The sequence below is a fragment of the Choloepus didactylus genome, chromosome 6 (assembly GCF_015220235.1).
Source record: "Choloepus didactylus isolate mChoDid1 chromosome 6, mChoDid1.pri, whole genome shotgun sequence".
NCBI lineage: Eukaryota > Metazoa > Chordata > Mammalia > Pilosa > Megalonychidae > Choloepus > Choloepus didactylus.
The window spans coordinates 87,188,924-87,202,355 of NC_051312.1; the positions used below are offsets into that span (position 1 = coordinate 87,188,924).

A 13,432-nucleotide genomic window follows, 5' to 3' on the forward strand; every position below is an offset into this window, starting at 1 on the left:
CCACCTCACCCTGGAAGCCATGGAGGGAAGCCCGTAAGAGAGGGACCTGAGGGTTGCTGGTGACCTGAAGACAGCAGCGCTGGGCAGGGTCCTGGGGAACTGAGCCCGGCTGGAGGATCTTAGAGAGCGGGGGGGAAGAAAAGTCTTTTTGTTGCAAAGGGGAGGGGAAAGGTGGGACAGAAGCTGCAGGAAGAAGTGGGTTGAGAAGATTGTTCTGTTTTAGTTGTTTAGTATGGCTCCTGCAGAAAGGAAGAACGGGTGGTGCGGGACACATGGGGGGATGCTGTGGGCCAGAAGGGCAGGATGGGGGATGGCCAAGCGGAGGCCCAAACGCAGTGTACCACGGGTGCCACCCAAGCTGCCCCAGTCAACTGTGAGTCACGTGGCCTCAGCGAGTGGTGTAGCTTCTCTGCACCTTGGTTTCCTTGGCCATAGACCAGGGATGTTGACAAGGAAACCATCTCTGAGGTCAGCATGAGACCTGGAAGGGTAAGTGCAGGGATGGGGTTCACGTGGGGTCTAGTGGGGTGCTGGGGGATCCCCCTACCACCCCTGTGCCTGGCCACTGTCTCTCCCTGTATCAGGATTCTCCCAAGAAACAGTTATCAGGATATATACATGGGTGTATTTGTAAATATTAAGAGTTTTATTCTAGGAGTTGGCTAATGCACCTGTGGGGATTGGCAAGTACGAATTCTGGAGGGCAGGCTGCAAGTTGGAAATGCCAATGAAAGTGAAGTTAAATTTCCCAGGAGAAGATGCAAGTTGGGAACTCGGATGAAGGGGAAGTTGAATTCTGAGAAAAAGCTGGATCGCTGAAGTAGAGATTTCTAAAATCCTCAGTTCTGGCTTTCAGACCTCCACCTGATTGGATGAGATGTCCCTTGCTGAGGACATCTTTGTTGATTGTAGACGCAGTCAATTGACTCTACATGCAGCTTCACCTGTGAAATACCCTTGCTGTACCAATCAGGCCGGAGCTTGCTTGCTAAACAACTGATACCACGACCATCTCACCCTCCATCCCCCTTGGATCTTTGCACGTGCTGGTCCTCCTGTGCACAGGCGACCTGCCTCCCTGCAGACACACCAGCTGAAGATCTTTAGATGTAGGGTCCGTGCAGACACACACTGCAGAGCAGAGGGTCCCCACAGAGGACAGGGCACCCTGCTGCGGCTCCTGCGAGGGAGGACAGAGGCCTATGGCCAACCTGGAGAGGGGCAGCCCTGCCCGCCTTTGTTCGCAGCTACTTCCTGGGGGCTGACAGAGGTCTGTCGAAATAAACTTGCCCACGGAGAGATGGAGGAACACCTCCTCAGCAGGCACCCTTGAGCACTGCACAGCCTGCTCAGCCAGGAGGACCCAGGCTCAGGTGTGAGAGGTGTCCTCAGAGAGCTGCCCAGAGGCAGGCTGGGCCAGAGCCAGCATAGGCTCATGTCGACACACACACACCTGCCCACAGAGCCTCACACCCCCCCAGGCGTAGGCGTCCCCCACCCTACACAGGTACTGTTGCCTCCCCTGCATGCTGACAGGCCACCTGCTCTGATACCTGCCACTCACATGCCCCCTGCTCATATGCCCCTCACACAGGCCTGCACCCTGAGCCCCCGCTGACTTCTGCACGTGTGCTCCAGCCAGCCCCTCCCCCTGCCTTCAAGCCTGTGCACACACACGGGGCTGGGTGAGCTCCCTGCTCAGCCCCTGGTGATAGGGAGCCCCCAGAGCCAGGTGGACGCTCACGGGAGGCTGGCGAAGGGCAGGTGCAGAAGTGGGCAGTGTGAGAACGAAGGAGGTAAATTCCCAGAGCCACAGGAAGGCACAGGCAGTTGTGTGTTCTCAGACTAGGGGACAGGGCTGACAAGGGGCATTCGGAACTGGAAGGGCTGGCGGGCACAGCTGGGGTCATGCGGGCAGGGCATACGGCCACCAACATGGAGACACCTTGTCCTCTGCCTCTCCCTGGCACCAAGTCCCCAGCTTCCTCCCATCTGCCCTGAATGTCCAGGCATCACACCCTGAAGCTGTAGCTTTATTCTAAGTGACGTGCAGAGATGAAAAAGGCGGATCCAAAAACAATGTAGTATTGCGCGATTTTTGCATACATGTGTGTGTATGCAAAATAAAAAGGACTGGAAAAGATATACTAAAACTTTAGAAATGATTATTCTCCGTGAAATTTCCTTATACTCTTCTATTTTCTTATTGTATTTTACGTTAGGTATATAACACATAATTTAAAAATAAAGTGTTTTTTTCTCTCTTTAAAAAAAAAAAAAAAAAAAAAAAAAATCCAGAAGCCATAAAATAAAAGCTTGATAAATATGCATGCCAGAAGTTTCCATTGTATAGATTACCAAAATGTAATTGGTGTTCCATCGTACAGATGTTCCATTGTACGGATTGCCAAAATGTATTCAACCTCATAAGTAAAGGATATTTGGGTAATTTGCAGTCTTTTGTTGTCACAAGCCGCGCTGCAGAGAACAAGCTCGTTCCTAGGTCATCTAGCACAGGGCCTGTGTATCTGTGGGGCAACTTACAGCAGTGGGATTGCTGGGACAAAATTGCTGCAATTGTAATTTTTTTTTTTATATGGAAAACATCATGAATTTGTGTGTCATCCTTACACGGGAGCCCTGCTAATCTTCTCTGTATCGTTCCAGTTTCAGTACATGTGCTGCCGAAACAAGCACGCGATTGTAATTTTGATGCTCTCCACTGGGGTCTATGGCCAGTGGTGTGTGAAGAGTTCCTCACAGCCTCACTGCCCACAACACACACATGTCAGACCTGTGGGTGTTTCTGCCAGTCTGAGAGGTGAAAAACGGTATCTCAGTGATTTTAATTTGCATTTATCTTAAGTAAGGTTAAGTATCCTTCCATATGTCCAAGAGACATTTGAATTTGCTTTTCTGTCAACAGTTCATATCCTTTGCCCATTTTCCTGTTGGGTTGTTGGCCCTTTATTTTACCAATTTCTAGGAACCTTTTAAATATTAGGAAGGTTAGTCCTTTGTCTGGGTTATGAGTTGCAAATATTTTTTCCGGATTAGTCACTTGACTTTTGACTTTGTGGAGTATTTTTGGCATGCAGAAGGTTTTATATTTATGTGGTCATATTTATCAAGCTTTAATTTTATGGCTTCTGGATTTGAAAATACATTTAAAAAGGCTCTTCCCACTCCAGGGTTATAAAGCAATTCTGTTTTTTCTCTGGAGCTTTCATGGTTTTTTGGTTTTTGTTTTTACATTTAAATCTTTGATTATTTGGAATTTATCCTGGTGTTTAGTGTGTGTCATGGCCCCAGCTCTATTTTTTTCCCCAGATAGCTGGTTTTAAGCCGAGGGGTAACTTGGTCAGATCCGGAGGATCTTCTGGCCTTCCGCAGTGGGTATGCAGGTCAGCGGAGGGGAGCAAGGCAGTGGCTGTGGATGGTCAGTGGCAGAGGGATGAGGAGAAGGGCCTCAGGTGACATGCTGGACAGTAGGACATGCTGGACAGTTGAGGTTGGGACACAAGCTGGTTCACAGCATTCCCAAATTCTTGTTTGTGCTGTGTGATTGTGAGCAAGTTCTACCCCCTCTCTGGGCCTAGAATCTCATGGCTGGAAGGGACTCTTGAGATCGCTGTGATCCCAGGGCTGACTCTGAGGGAGAAGGGGGCCACAGAGGGGGCTGACCTAGAGGTGGGGCCACAGAGGATGGCCATGGATCTGGTGCCCACCCAGGCTTGGCTGAAGTGGGGATGGGAGGGCTGGCAGCAGAACTCATTGTACTCTAGAAGTGGGAAGGCAGAGAGGGGCGGGCGCCCGTTTAAAAATACCTGCTGGAGCCTGGCACGGCAGGTGGGGGCGGGGGCAGGCCCTCTGCCAGCCCTGCAGATACGGGAATGTTGGGGGTTGTGTGGGCAGGCACGTCATCTGCTAGCCCAGGAGTGTGAGCCTGGTCCAGGCATGGCCATTCTTCGGGGTCCCCTTCCATACTCCATGAGGCAGGCACCCTCATCCTCTCCTGTGGAGAAATAGTGAAGCCACAGTGGACAGATCACACCCCCTAGGGTCTAGTTCTGTCATTGCCCTGGACGTGCTTTGTGACCTTGGGCGAGTCCCTTTCCGCTGGCCGGGAGTCCCCATCCATCAAAAGGAGTGACTGCTCTTGCCCTGCGTGCACCCCCCCACACCCCAAACACTTATGCAGGCCCCCGTTTGGATTAGAGCAGGAAACAGATATCTTGAGATCCATGGCTCTTATCTCCCTTTACAGATGGGGAAACTGAGGCCAAGGACAGGCTCCTAGACCCCTGGTCCTGCCTTGCTCTTCCTGGCTTTCCTAGGCCTCTGGACCCTCCTTTGTATCCCCAGCCTTGCACTATACCAATTCCCCACCCCCACCACTCCTGGGCCCCAGTGGTCAAATTCCAGGACTGCCATTGCCATAGCAACAGCCAGCTCATGACCCCTCCCTCGGGGTTCTCCACCTGGCTGTTGTCCAGGGCAGGGGTAGAGGGGACCTCCCGCCACTGGGGGACAGCAGGGTTGGGGGTATGGGGAAGAGGTCATACCCAGCTGATTTCTCATTTGTTTTCCAAAGGAGAAAATGGAAAAGGCACCAAGTGTTGCCAACAAGTGCTGCTGTGCTATCCCAGAGACCTGGGAGGAAAGGAGGTGGTTGCCTGGGCTGGGGACAGGAGAGCCACCCAGAAAGCCTCTCCCAACCTCGCACCTGGAGAATCACCCCACAGAAGGGTCTGAGACCAAAGGATTTTATGATGGGAGGGGGTGTTTGATCCCAAGGTCACAGCTAGCCAACGCTAAGGCCACTGTGGGACTGAAAGGCCCAGCCTAGCCTGGGCTCTCTCCCAAGCTACCATTGGAGGGAGCAAGCACCTCAGCCCTGGGGGTGTGCAAGCAAGGGCTGCTAGGGGATGCCTGCCCCCGGAGGGCACTGGTCCAGTGGACCTCTGAGATGATCAGCCTTCTAAGAGTCTGTGGTAATTCATAATAACAGCCAGTATTTATTGATCACTTTCTTTGTTTCAGACATGGTGCTAAGTCCTTTATGTACTTCATAGATGAGGAAGCTGAGGCACAGATGTGGGCTTCCTGGAGGTGGGGGCAGCCATCAGAGGAGGGTGGTCCGTGACCTCGCCCTCCTTTTTGCAGTGGCTCTGCCGACTGTAAACATTATAGTGCATTTCCCTCCAGACTTTTCTCCTTGCATATATTGATACGTTTCTGACATTGAGATCGTGCAGTATGTGTGGTTCTTGCTTCTTTCATTTAGTATTACACTTGATCATTTCTCCATAGCTTTTGGAGGTGCTTCATCAATACCCTGACTCACTCCACCCTCCTTGTGGTTTTGAGATCATGACCAGTTTTCACTGCATGAAGAAGGCAGTGTGAGCATCTTCCTCGCGCCAGAAGCCTGGGCTGCACTCAGAGTTACTCCCTTAAGCTGGAAGGCTGGCATCCCCCCTCTCCTGGGACTGGAGTAGCGTTGGGTGTCCTGACTCCTCTTCTACCTGGGGTTTCCCAGAGGCATGAATCCTGCCTGCCTGTGAGACACTGAGCGAGGTCCTTAACTTCCCTGTGCCTCATCTTCCTGTTCCTAAAACAGCCTGCCCAGGGAGGCTTACGTCGAGGTTAAAATAAATACCTGCGAAGCGCCTGGTAAGGAGCACATAGGAGTCCCTCAATACATATTAGTTCTTATTTTATGCTGTTCTTTGTTTATGCTGTTTCTCTCTTCCTGTCCTCAGGCTCAGCAAGGTTAAGTGATTTGCCCCAAGTCCCATAGCAGGTCAGTGGTAGAAGGGGATGTGAGCCCTATCTCCACCACCCCTTGGTGTTGAGTTGTTGGAGTTCTTTGTATGTTCTGGATATTAAACTTATCAGATATGTTTTCCAAATATTTTCTCCCATTCCATAGGTTGTCTTTTCACTTTCTTGATGTCCTTTTTTGTACAAAAGTTTTTACTTTTGATGAGGTCCAGTTTATCTATTTTTTTCTTTTGTTGCTCATGTTTTGAGTATAAATAAGAATCCATTGCCTAATACCTGGTCCTGAAGATATTCCCCTGTATTTTCTTCTAGGAGTTTTATAGTTTTAGCTCTTTTATTTAGGTCTTTGATTCATTTTGAGTTAATTTTTGTATATGCTGTGAAGTAGGGGTCCACTTTCATTCTTTGGCATGTGGATATCCAGTCTTCCAGCATCATTTGAAGAATTCTGTCCCCATTGAGTGGACTTGTCACCTTTGTCAAAAGTCAGTTGCCCAAAGCCCCTTTGAGGGACTGGTGGAAAATGTGGAAATATTAAACCTCTCCACCTGGAGAATTACTGATATTCTCACAACCATTGGGAACTACCAATTTAGAAGGCTGAGTCCTTGATCTTGGGGCTTGCCCTTATGAAGCTTGTTACTACAAAGGAGAGGCTAAGCCTACTTACAATTGTGCCTAAGAGTCTCCCCCAGAGAACCTCTTGTTGCTCAGATGTGGCCTCTCTCTCTCTAAGCCAACCCAGCAGGTGAACTCACTGCCCTCCCCCCTACATGGGGCATGCTTCCCAGGGGTGTAAATCTCCACAGAAATGTGGGACATAACTCCTGGGGATGAGCCTGGACCCGGCATCATGGGATTGAGAAAGCCTTCTTGACCAAAAGGGGGAAGAGAAATGAAACAAAATTAAGTTTCAGTGGCTGAGAGATTCCAAATAGAGTCGACAGGTCACTCTGGAGGTTATTCTTATGCATTATATAGATATCCCTTTTTAGTTTTTAGGATATTGGAATAGCTAGAAGGAAATACCTGAAACTGTCAAACTGCAACCCAGTAGCCTTGATTTTTGAAGATGATTGTATAACTATGTAGCTTATATGGTGTGACTGTGTGATTGTGAAAACCTTGTGGCTCACACACCTTTTATCCAGTGTATGGACAGATGAGTAGAAAAATGAAACAAAGTAAATGAATAATCGGGGGGTTGGGGGAGTGGGACGTTTTAGGTGTCCTTCTTTACTTGTATTTTTATTCTTTTTTTATTTTGTGGAGTAATGAAAATTGATTTTGGTGATGAATACACAACTACATGATGGTACTGTGAACAACTGATTGTACACTGTGGATGATTGTAGGGTATGTGAATATATCTCAAAAAAACTGAATTAAAAAAAAGTTCAATTGTCCATAAAAGTGAGAGTTTATTTCTGAACTCTTAATTCTGTTCCATTGTTCTATATGTCTGTCCATGTGCCAATACTACACTGTTTTGATGACTGAACTTGGGAAGTGTGGGTCCTCTAACTTCATTTTTCAAGATGTTTTTAGGTATACGGGGTCCCTTGCCCTTCCATATGAATTCGATGATTGGCTTTTCCATTTCTCTGAAGAAGGATGTTGGAATTTTGATTGAGATTGCGTTGAATCTGTAAATTGCTTTGGGTAGTGTTGACATCTTAATATTTAGTCTTCCAATCCATGAACACAGAATATCTTTCCATTTATTTAGGTTTTATTTAATTTCATTCAGCAATGTTTTATAGTTTTCCATGTACAAGTCCTTTGCATCCTTGTTAAATTTATTCCTAGGTATTTGATTCTTTTACTTGCTGTTGTAAATGTTCACTGCTGGTGTATAGAAACATCACTGATATTTGTGTGTCGATCTTGTACCCTGCCACTTTGCCGAATTTGTTTTTTAGCTCTAACAGCTTTCTTGTAGATTCTTTGGGATTTTCTATATATTGGATCATGTCGTTTGCAAATAGGGAAAGTTTTACTTCTTCTTTTCTAATTTAGGTGGCTTTCATTTATTTTCTTTGCCTAATTGCTCTGGCTAGAACCTCCAGTACAATGTTGAATAGCAGTGGTAAAAGTGGGTATCTTTGTCTTATTCCTGATCTTAGGGGGAAAGCTTTCATTCTTTCACTGTTAAGTATGATGTTAGCTGTGGATTTTTCATATATGCCCTTTATCATGTTGAGGGAGTTTCCTTCTTTTCCTAGTTTTTGGAGTGTTTTTATCAAGAAAGGATGCTAGATTTTGTCAAACGCCTTTTTTTGTATCACTTGAGATAATCATATATTTTTTCCCCTTCATTGTATGAATGTGATATTATATTAATTGATTTTCTTATCTTGAACCCCTCTTGCATAACTGAGATAAATCCCACTTGGTCATGATGTATAGTTCTTTTAATATGCTGTTGGATTTGGTTTGCTGGTATTTTGTTGAATATTTTTGCATTTATATTCATTAGGGATATTGTTCTATAATTTTATTTTCTTGTGATATCTTTATCTGATATTGGTATTAGGATAATGCTGACCTCATAGAATGAGTTAGGAAGTGTTCCTTCCTCTTTAATTTTTTGGAAGACTTTAGGCAGGATTGGTGTTAATTCTTTGAATGTTTAGTAAAATTCACCAGTGAATCAATCTGGTTCTGGAGTTTTCTTTGTTCGGAGTAGATCAACTAAATACAAAAGTAGGCATAAAGGGAAGAATCGAGGACCCAAAAAAGTATAAGACTCACAAAGACCAAATAGCAAAATGGTATAAGAAAGTCCTGCATTATCAGTAATTACTTTAAATATAAATGGAATAAACTCTCTGGTGAAAGACAGAGTTTGGCAGAATGGATAAAAAGCATGGCCCACCTAACAAGAGACTTACCTTAAATTCAGAGACACAAGTGGTTTGAAAGTGAATGGATGGAAAAAAATATTCCATGCAAACAGTAACCAAAAGAGAGCTGGAGTGGTTATGTTAATATCAGGTAAAATGGACCTTAGCTCAAAAACTGTTACAAGAGACAAAGAAGGACACTATAAATTGATAAAGGGGTCAATTAAACAAGAAGATATAAGTTAAATATACACCTAACAGTAGAGCCCCAGAATATATGAAGCAAATATTGACAGATTTGAACAGAGAAATAGATGGTTCTCCATTAATAGTAGGAGACTTTAATATACCACTTTCATTAATGGATAGAGCATTTAGACAGAAGATCAATAGGAAATAGATGATCTGAACAGCACTTTAAACAAACTAGACCTAACAGACTTATGTAGAACACTTCTCCCAACAACAGCAGAAAACACATTCTTCTCAAGTGCACATGGATTGTTTTCTAGGAAAGACAATATCAGGTCACAATAAATTTTAAAGGATTGAAATCATACAGAATATCTTCTCTGACCACAGTGTAGTGAAGCTAGAAATCAATAACAGAGGGAGAACTGGACAATTCACAAATATACGGAAATTCAACAATATAATCTTAAACAACCAATGAGCCAAAGAAGAAATCACAGGGAAATTAGGAAATATCTTGAGATGAATGAAAACAAAAACAGAACATACCAAAACTGTGGAATGCAGCAAACTCAGTGCTCACATTAAAAAAGAAGAAAGACCTAACCTCACACCTGTAGGAACTAGAAAAATAAGAGCAAATTAAATCCAAATTGAGCAGAAGGAAGGAAATAGTAAAGATGAAGGCAGAGATAAATGAAATAGAGTATAGAAAAACCATAGAGAGAATCAATGCAACCAAAAGTAGTTCTTTGTAAAGGTCAATAAGGTTGGCAAACCTTTAGCTAGACTGACAAAGAAAAAACGAAAGAGGATGTAAATAACTAAAAACAAATAAAAGCAGGGACATTACGACCAACCCCACAGAAATAAAAAGGATTATAAGAGGATACTTGAACAACTGTAAACCAACAAGTTAGATAACCTAGATGAAATGGACAAATTCTTACAAACACACAAACTACCTAAACTGGCTCAAGAAGAGACAGATCTCAACAGACAAATAACAAATAAAGAGATTGAAGTTGTAATCAGAAACCTCCCAACCTCTTAGTCTTGAGAACCTGAGCAAGTTGCGGCTCCTCCCTGAGCCTCAGTTTCCCCCCCAGATTGGGGCTCTGGTCGGGGAGCTGACTGGGTTCGGTGAGGCTCACCAGTGCTCATTCCAGGGCTGGAGTGACTGACGGATGGATGGAACTCACGCTCCTTCTTAGAGCATCTTCTGGGCCCTGGAACAGGGTAGGGGTAGGGGAGGTGGGACCACCATGCCTCCCAGCTGGTTGAGCCCCTCTGGAAGCTGTAATGGAAGGTCCCAAGGGCCAGGTTCCAGCCTCAGCAGATTCGTGGGGGTTGTGAGACCCTTTTCTCCCTGGGCCTCAGTGCCCCATATGGAAAATGGGAGGTCAAACATGGACGTTCTAAACTTGCTGTGCACGTTCGTTACAGTGATAGTTGCTTTCATTCATCCACTAATGCATAAATAGGCACTGGGCCCTGTTCTAGGCACAGCAAACTGCTGGAACAACGTAGAGATGTTCCCTGCCTTTCGGTGCTTGCAGACCTCATTACACATCCACTAGTATCCTGGGCAGCCCACCCAAGGGCAAGACCAGCGCATAGTGGGTCTTCAATATACTGTGTTAAAAGGAGGACTGTACTGACTGGGGAATTGTCACAGGGCGGTTTGTTCAGTGCTGGAGCTAGAGTGGGGGCGAGGAAGAAGAGGGCAGGGATGGCTGAGATTTAGAGGAAGCACAGCATAAATTAGATGGGGTATGAATGTGCTCGGGAACAAGGAGGGCAGCCCAGGCAGGCGGATCAGCCTAAGCAATAGTGTAGACGTGGGGCTGAGCCTGGTATCGGGCCGGCAGTGGTGAAGCGACTGGCCTGACAGAATAGAGTCTAGGGGGTCAGATTAGTAGCTTAGTGGCCTAGGCCTTTTGTGGCCTGAGTGGGAGGATTTCAGGCCTGGTGGTAAGTGGGGAAGGTGGCCTCTTTTGGCCGTGGGGCTTCGGGCACCCCCAGCATCACATCTATAGCTCAGCCAGCCCCTGCCTCCCTCCTCCCTGCCTCTGAGCTCCCTGGGGCTCTGGCCCAAGGCTGGCCTGGCCTTTCCCAGGGTGCTGGCCCTTTGCCCAGTGAGTCATCTTCCGCCCCAGAGGCCAGACACCCCATCCCACCCCAACCACACGCACAAATGGAGCCCATCCCCTGGGCCTGGGTCTGAGGGAGGGAGGGAAGAAGAGGGGCTGGAAACAGGCCCTGGGTAACTTCCGTTCCCACGATCCCTCACCCCGGCTCCCTGCACGCTGGAGGACTGGGTGGAGGCCAGGGAATGGAGCCCTCCGTTCTGGTGCACCTACTGTGCTGTGGGTATTCACTCCCATTTTTCAGACGAGGAGTCTAAGGCTGAAGGGAGGGAATGTTGGCAGCTAGAAGGGGTAGAAGGGGGTGATACTGGGCCCGGAGACCCTGTGGGCCTGACTTCCCAGGCAGCACTCGCTCCACTGCTGAGCAATGTTTGGACATTGTGAATGAAATAATTTCTAGAGCTGGGAAGGGAGGACATCTTATCCACGGGATCTAAGAACTGTGTATGTAGGGGTGGGTGGGTGCATTTCCTGGAGCCTCTAAAGTTGGGGTGCCAGATTTAGCAAATCCTGCCCTAGGCTTCCTCAGATTCCCAGTGGTTTCCGCCCCCTTGCCTCCCACTGCAAACGGCCCTCTCAGACCCGGACAGGGGACCCAGGAGATCTTGGCTTCCGTTTCTCTGGCTTTAAAATGAGGGTGACAGTGCCAGTCTCTCGGGCCGAGGAGATTAAATTCAGAGCCCACCAGCCCCTCGGGGGATGCTTTTTTTTGCATCCTTTCGGTGTCTGTGTCTGTCTATCCACCTATCTTCCGCCCACCTCCTGCTTCCGGCCATTATGCTAGATCTTAAGAAACTTTTCCTTCCCAGACTGAAAGTCCAGCTGTAGCTTCTTGAAATTAGAGAGGGAGGGCGGAGGAGAAGAAAGAAAGGGAAAAAACCCTCATTAAAAAAAAAAAAAAAAAAAAAAAGACGAGGACTGGAGTTAAATTCAAACCACATGCACCACCAAGCCCTGCCATGCGGCTCGCTGCTGCCGCCTGTGGGCACCTAGTGGAAGTGCCACTCCTGGAACCCCAACTTCTTCACTAAAGCCAGGGGCTTGATCGTGACACTTGAAATCAAGGAGAAAGGTCAGGCATGACCTCACTCCCACCCTCCTCCCTGAGGGAGCCTGATGGGGAGTTTAGAGTTCACCTACACCTTCCCTCCTGCACCATTTGTTTTCAGAGAGGGAAACTGAGCCCCAAAGCAGGGGGCACATTGGCTAAAGTCAGTGTCACGGAGCAAGGCAGTCAGACAATAGACATATTGTGTACCTCCTATCTGCCGGGGACCCAGCGCCTGGCCTCTGCTTTTATGGGCTATACAGTGAGGCTCTCCTCCCATTTCCCTCTATCTCCTGGTTCTCCGGGGAAGAGAACACAGTCCCCCCACCTCATAATTCAAGGTGCTCTTGACTTGCCTTGACTCCTTTTTTATGTGCTGTAAGATCCTGGTGAAGTCACTCAAGTTCTCTGATGTGCTAATTACTTGGGGTCAAATTCCAGTTTTGCCAAATCCCAGCCTTGGCCACATCCTGACTTCACAAGCTCAGGCAAGTTGCTTGACCATCTTGGAAGCTTTGTTTTCTTATTTGTAAAATGATGATAATAGTAACACATACCCCAGAGGATTGGTGTGAGGATTCAATGAGCTAATACATGAGAAACAGCATCTCACTAAACAATAGCAAGTCATAGAGGTAAGTCTCCCCCAAGGATGTGGGGAGTGCATGTCATTCCCGGAGGTCCAGCAGGGGCCCAGGGGTGCAGTGGGTGGAGGTGTCCCTTCTGCACTGAGGGTAGGACCAGCACAGTTCAGTAGCCGTAAGTCTGGGGCTGAGCCCCAGCACAGGGAGACAGAGCTGCCACTTGATCCTCCTTTCAGCCTCCAGGGATGGCTTCTGGAAGGGACTGAGGTTTTCTAGTACTGCTGAGGCTGGGGTCCCAGCTGGGCCCTGCTGGGCCATAGATGAAATCTGGGGTGTGGACATCATCCCCGCATCCCCATTCTCCAATCAGGACTTTAAGGACTGGACTCTGGGTTCTTATCCCAGCTCTACGACTTATGGGCTACATGACCAGGGCTTCCTCACCTCTGTGAGCCTCAGTTTCCTCAGCTGGTGGTTCTCATTCAGAATCACGTGTGTAATCATGGTCAGATAGTGGCCGGACTGGATTCATCTTGAAAGTATCCTCACTCACAGACACGCCAGTCAGTGCTGGCATTTGGCTGGGATCCCCTTGGGCTGTCAGCTGGGATACCTACACTTGCCCTCTCTTCCTTACCACATGGCAGTTTCAAGAAGGAGCAACTCAGGAGAGCAAGGTGGAAAAGCAAGGCCTTTTTATGACTTAGCTTTGGAAGCCACAAACTTCCATCCTGTCACTTCTGCTGTACTCTGTTGGTTGAGGCAGTCACAAAGGCCCACCCAGTTCCAGGGAAGGGGCCATAGACCTCACTGCTCTGTGGGAAG

General features: G+C 47.4%; 1 protein-coding gene and 1 non-coding gene across 2 annotated transcripts in view; one reads left to right on the plus strand and one right to left on the minus strand.

Moving 5' to 3' along the window:
* ARHGEF17 (Rho guanine nucleotide exchange factor 17) overlaps positions 1-13,432 on the plus strand; it is a 64,941-nt gene that overhangs the window by 21,425 nt on the left and 30,084 nt on the right.
* Positions 2,591-2,697, minus strand: LOC119538990. Its single transcript, XR_005217765.1, has one exon. It is a non-coding gene; the product is annotated as a U6 spliceosomal RNA (small nuclear RNA).